Below are 6,668 nucleotides of genomic sequence, written 5' to 3' on the forward strand. Positions count from 1 at the left end.
TGGAGGATTACCTTCTCCCTTCAAGAGGGTAGCATGGCTACCTACAGAGGACATGGGACAGTGATTTATTTTGTATACATGTTATAGTGAGTGACATTGAGATGGAGAGCTATAGTGATGGATGTGGTACTCATGTGAGCATATGTCTAGCATACCTTTGGCGATTGCTCAGATCTGACAGTTCGTCAAACATGATATGAGCCGACGTCATTGGGGCTCCTGTATTTTTGTGCATGTTTCTTTAATGATATATATTAACCTTTCATAAAAAAAAAGTATAAAAATTTGAAAATTATTCTCAAATCTGAAAAACTTACCTATGTCCTCGATGATCTTCTTCCAGGACCTCTTGTAGATGATGTAATAGCTAGTTGCATCATGTTGGCCTCTATGTCACCCGACCTGCAGAAACAACATGAGCATATAGATGTTGATACCATTGTTTATTATCTTCATGAGTTATTCAATGAGCAAGCAAGATCCAAACGGTTCGAGGTTTCTAAGCTCCTCTTTTGCTCACGAATGCAGGAATGTACAACTGCAGTACAACATGTACTAAAGATATATGGGTACATTGAGAGGCTAGGATCACTTAGTTTTACGATGGACCATGAGTTGAGTATTGACTTAATTCTGCATAGTTTGCTCAAAAGTTATTCACATTTTGTGATGAACTATCGGATAAACTGTATTGAGTCCATGATACCAGAGAAGATCAATATGCTCAAAAATATTGAGCCATCTATCAAGAGTGAGAAGAAGGCTGTAATGCTAGTTGATTCCTCTAAGAAAGGTTCTAAGAGAAAGCCAACATGTCAAACTTAAGGGAAGAAGAAGAAGTGATGGATGGAGTCAACCCAAGTGAACAAGTTGCCCAACAAGCTACTCTTGATGTTGTTGATGATCCATTATGCATCAATGGAGGCCCAATTACAATAGCTAAAGCTAAGAAGATGAAGGAAGCGCTAATTGAAGATGTGAAAGCCAAAATTACAATCGAAAAAGGCTTGACCAAGAGGAAGTCATATGGCTTAGTCAACTTAATTCAAGCCTTGGATGGGTTTAAATAGTTACTTAAGTCTCATGTTTATGTAGTGGGGATATGTAGGCTCAATTTCTAGCTTTATTTCAGTTGTAATGATGCCATAAGCTTAAAATGGCTAAGTAGTCTACATAGGCTTTTACTAAATAAGTGTTGCCGCTCTGGTGTGTTAGTACAAGGAGCACCAGATGATCAAACTAGAGTTTTAATAATAGCAACGGATTCAAGTTAAGTTTGTGAAGTGGACTAATGAGCTAAACTGAGTGTACAGGTAGCATAGGGAAGTCCTTATTGCAGCTAGACAAAGGAAGTCCTAGTCTGGAGGACTGGGCAAGGAAGTTCTGGTCAGGGAGACTAAACAAGTAAGTCCTGGTCAGGAGGACTGAGTAGGAAGACTTGGTAGATCAGAGCACCGAATGGAAAGTCTAAGTACGTCTAGAGGATCGGGCATCTAGCAGTGGAAGTCCTGGGGGTCAAGGATCAGGAGTTGAGCAAAAGTCCAACAGGTCTGGAGAACCGAGTTGGCAAAGGTAAATTCTCTCGAGTGGAGTGGGTGAGGATGTGTTCCTGAAAGAGAATAGTAACTGTCAGTCTGACTTAGGATTTTATTGGAAAACTAAGAATTAAGACTAGATAGTTTGCCAAAACTATCAATTTTATACTTATATTTATTCTGGACTAACCTTGTGATGAAGGAAAGGAGGAACCAAAATTTTAGGTTACGAGCGCCCTAATTTAGATCTGGACAATCGGACGGTCCAGGTGCCCGGAAGGGATCCAAGCGGTCAAACATCAATCGATCGGGCCAGCGAGACAGATGAGGTGACAAGTTTTCAGTGATCGAGATAAAGCATTACGGAGTCAAAGTTAATCTAGCAACCTCCACGTCAGCATCCAGTGGCACCCAGAAGGGATATAGCGCCCGGAAGATGTCGAGTCGGCATCGAAAGTAGATTGACGGGATGATGTGGAGGTGTCCAGATCGGCCTATATATGTAGCGCAAGGGAAAACCCTAGAGCATAACTTACACGCCACTAGGATGACCTCCTACGCGCAAACAAACCATTCGATACGCCACCATAACGTCAAGGAGCTACACCGACTTCTACACTACACATCTACTATTTCTGTCGGTAAAATTTTCAATTTTCTTTTGTACTTAAATTCTTAGTACGGTAAAAGTTTACCATTCCTAACTTCTTTTGTAAAAGCAAAAAATCTTTCTTGTAAGAGGGGAGTTTAATAGTGAATTGTCGGTCAGAAACGATCGAAGATCGTGGGCCTTAAAGTAGCAGCCTGTGGTTGTGAACTAAGTAAAAAAAATCATTCATTTCTTTTATTTTGTTTCATTCTATACTTTGATTTTCATAAGCTTTCCGAACAAGTGAAAAAGTGATAAACACGCTATTCACCCCCACTAGTGCTCAACTCAATCCTACATGGTGGAGCTCGTAGCTGGCATCCATGGCAAGGAGGGTGATGCAGGACCAGCGGGAGAACCAGTATAAGGAGAACCAAGTGTGGGCGAGCTACCCAATGGGCCTTGTAGAGGCAGTGGTCGTGGGTGGCGGAGCAGAATTACTACGACTATGCAAGCAACACGAGCATGGTGGGGCATGAGTACTACAACACCTACACGTAGGTGGTTTAGCGAAGGATGATGAGTGTCGTCGAGGGCGTGCAAGTGGTATGGGTGGCGCTAGGGGAAGAGCGACGACCATACTCATGTTGTCTTTATGACCCCTATGAGAATGTGGTGGGATAGAAGCCTTACTAATTATGAACCTTCTCTCGTTGCCATCTTTGTCCTTCTCACACCGTTGTAGTTTGTTTTTCTTGACCCTCGATCGCACGACTTAAATGTAAGATGGGATAGAGAGCTTCTTGTTGGCAGACACTGAAGCACGAGAGTAACAACATCGCCGAGGATGACCTGGGTCGATGGTGGGAGGCATCCACTAGAGAGACTGTCGATGAGGTCTTTCAAACTCTTTTATGTTTGTCAAAGTAGAATTGTTTAAAGATTTACCAATTTGTTTGTTTCATTCAAATTGGGCTAATTCTTCTTGCATTGCAATAATCCAATCTAGGTCAGGTAGGGCTTCTTCTATAGATTTGGGTTCAATTTTGGATATTAGGACTACTATTTGACTCAGGTTTCTATAGGATGATAAGTTCTAACTCCTAGATTTGGTAGGAGGTTTTATTATGATGTTTATTAATTAATATCCTATTTTGAATGTTAGATGCTGTATTTATTGTTTCAGCTCAAAATTGAATTAATAATATATATTCATTTATCATTGCCCTAGCTGCTTCTTTAAGGTCCTATTTTTTTTACTATTCTATTTTGTTGAGGGGTTCTAGGACATGAGAATTTATGGTGGTATCTATTAATTTGATAAAATTTAGTAAACTTAGTATTTTCAAATTTTCCACCATTATCACTTCTTATTCTTTTAATTTTTATGTCCTTTTTATTTTCTATTAATGTTCACAAGTTAGTGAATTTTTTAAATGTTTCATCTTTAGTTTTTAAAAATTTCACCTAGGTAAACTTAGTGTATTCATTGATTATTACTAAGTAGTATTAATTTTCGCATAGTGACTTAGCCCCATGTGAATCAAATAGGTCTAAGTGAAGGAGTTCAAGGATTAAGTTCATTTGATTCAAGTTGGTTAATTTGTAAGTTGATTTGGTTTGTTTTCCTTGTTGACAAGTATTACAAATTATGTTTTCTAAGTTGATTGATTTAGGTAAACCTTTAACTAAATCATTTTGACTCATTTTTGGATATGAGTCTTACATGAGTATGAACCAGTCTCCTGTGCCACAACTTAGTTTTCTCTTATTATATCAATAGACTTTTAGTTAAGGAGCTTGGTTGGTCAATTTTAAAAATATCATTTTTCCTAATTTCTTTAAGTGTTATATTAGAGTTTTCAATATTTTGAATTAAACATTTAGATTTTAAAAATCTTACTAAGTAACCACCATCACACAATTAACTAATACTTAGAAGATTAAATTCAAATTGGTCTATTAGTAAAACTTTACGAATAATAAAGTTGAAACTTAGTTCGATATTACCTATTTCAATTACCTTAAGTTTTTCGTTGTTCCTGAATGCAACGGATCCTAGGTTCTTGAATTTTAGCTTAGTGAATTTCAATCTGTTTCCAGTCATATGTCTAGAGCATCCACATTCCAATATCTATTGGTACAAATCTTTGTACCCTACACATAAGATATTTGATTTGGATTTAATTTAGATTTAAAGATTGATTGATTTTCACTTCTTATTTTCCATCTCACCCATTGTAGGTTGTCAAACATGTTGGTCCTATATGTTGTGTGAGATGGTTGTTAATTTTAATCTTAATTAATTTAATTATGAGATTCTAAGACTTGATTAACCTTTAATTAGATTCAATTAAGTTTAACCGTCGATCAATTAAGCATATATTTCAAGTTTTAGCTTCTAGGCAGTAGCGAGGAATAGAGGTCTTCTTGGGTATCAAAGTAACGACTACTTTTTAAGACAAAGTTAATTTATGAAATTGTATACTTAGTTAATCTAATGAAAAACTTTAGTCTAACTAGTCTAGGGTTTGGTAAGGTAGCTTCTGTTAGTTCTACTTAGCTAAGCATACCAGGTAGGGTACTCCTTACCCCACTTGATTATCTAGATTAAGTTTCCCTAACGTACTATCATCTCGCCCCACCCTGGCACTAGGTTAGACAAGTGTCAGTCAAGTCTTTGTCCTTATTTAGTCTAGATTCAGTCTAAGTTTAGAAAGAAAATTATATTGAAAAAAAGCATGAATCCTATTTCATCTAGCTAGGATGGTTTTTGTTTTGGCTCCCCCTGGATCATCACCCTTTTTGGATCTGGTTAGATAATGAATTTGATCTTTGGGGACCTAATATTGGTTCAGTATGACTTGATTAATCAAGTTGGACTTGGAAAGTCATACTTGGACTCGTGGTTTGTAGGTTCGATTAACTATGGAAAGGTAAGATTTATGTCTTGATTTTGCATTGTGTCCAAGTCCAATCGATTGTACACGATTACTCTTTGAGTCTCAAGCATCATGTCAAGATACTTGGAGCCAAAGTGAACCATTCCAATGATCTTTTTAGATCCTCAATTTAAGTTTTTAAGGTGAAATTTTCTTTCTCAAGTTGTTGGACTTGAGTCGAAGTTCCACTCTGAACATCTCTTATTGAGGAACTAGCAGTCTTCTCCTTAAGGAGTGTAACCTCCTTTTGGAGTAATTTTACCTGAACAGTGGACTTAGCTACTTTGCTAGATAAGCAGTAAATTGAATATAATTTTTCAACTAATTTAGTTCTTACATTGGGGTTTGAGCCTTTTAAACCAGATACGGATTCATGGCTTGACTCTGACTCGGCTTCAAACTTGGTATCAGGTTTTGATTCAATTTCTGCCACTTGCTCTCATGCTAGTAGAACTAGAAAGCTTGCTTGTTCTTCCTCATCTGACTCTTATGAGGAGGATTCATCCCACGTATCTTTGAGTGCTTTCCTCCGGCTTCTTCTCCTTCTTTTGCTTTAGACAATCTGCCTTGAAATGTCCTTTCTCATTGTAGCCATAGCTTGCTACTTCTATTTTATTGATTGTGGTTCGACTTGATCCAGCTCGCTTGTTCTTTGACTAGATCACTTTGTTGATGTCCGATTTTCTAAAGCCCTTCTTCCTCATGAACATTTTCTAAACTAGGTGAACTAGTTTGGTCGTGATTTCATCATTGTTATCTGAATCCAACTTGTCTTCAGATTCAGGCTTAGGTTGGTGCTTTCCCTTCATTTCCTTCTTCTTCATTTGTCCTACAAAGATAGCAATACCTTTCTTGGTTGGATTCATATTAGTTTGTTTGTGTAGTTCAAATTTAGCAAATAATTCATCAAGTTTAATCTTTGAAAGGCCCTAGAAACCTTTTAAGCATCAATCATTGATGCTCATAAGATGTTCCTTGGGAACACTTTCAAAGCGTACCTTATAATATCACGATTCTCCATGGGTTTTCCTATTGCGTGTAAACACAGTTGAGTAGGTCTTGGATTCTTACATGCAATCCACTAGTAGATTCTCCTTCTTGCATTTTTATATTATACAATTTATTTAGATGTAAGTCACGCTTACTTACTTTGGTGTCGAAGGTCCCTTCATGTAGCTTGATTGGCTTATCCCATAGGTCCTTTGCGCTTATGAGGCCGCATTGTAAGGTCTAGATAGCTTTGACATTTGCCTCGATTTTGCACTTAGTAGTGTTATCCCACTTATCTCAAGATTGCGGGATTCCATCTACGTCGATCGGGAGAGTGAAGCCAGTCTGTATGACTATCCACATTTCCACTTGAGTCTTCAAGTGGTACTCCATTCTGTCCTTCTAGTACATGAAGTCTTCTTCAGAGAAGAAGGGAGGTCTAACGGTGTTGTAGCGTTCCTGATGGGCCATCGGAAAGAAGCTTGCAAAAAATAAACAAGAATATTCCAAGAATTGGTTTTGGATTAGTAATGCGGAAAGAAATTTAAATTTTTTTTTAAAAAACATAAAGCGAAGGAAAAATAGCTCGATTATTGGTTGCACTAACTTTGA

Source organism: Curcuma longa, chromosome 10 (genome assembly GCF_044706935.1).
Source record: "Curcuma longa cultivar G26 ecotype Majalengka, Jawa Barat chromosome 10, ITB_CL_G26_1.1, whole genome shotgun sequence".
Taxonomy (NCBI): domain Eukaryota; kingdom Viridiplantae; phylum Streptophyta; class Magnoliopsida; order Zingiberales; family Zingiberaceae; genus Curcuma; species Curcuma longa.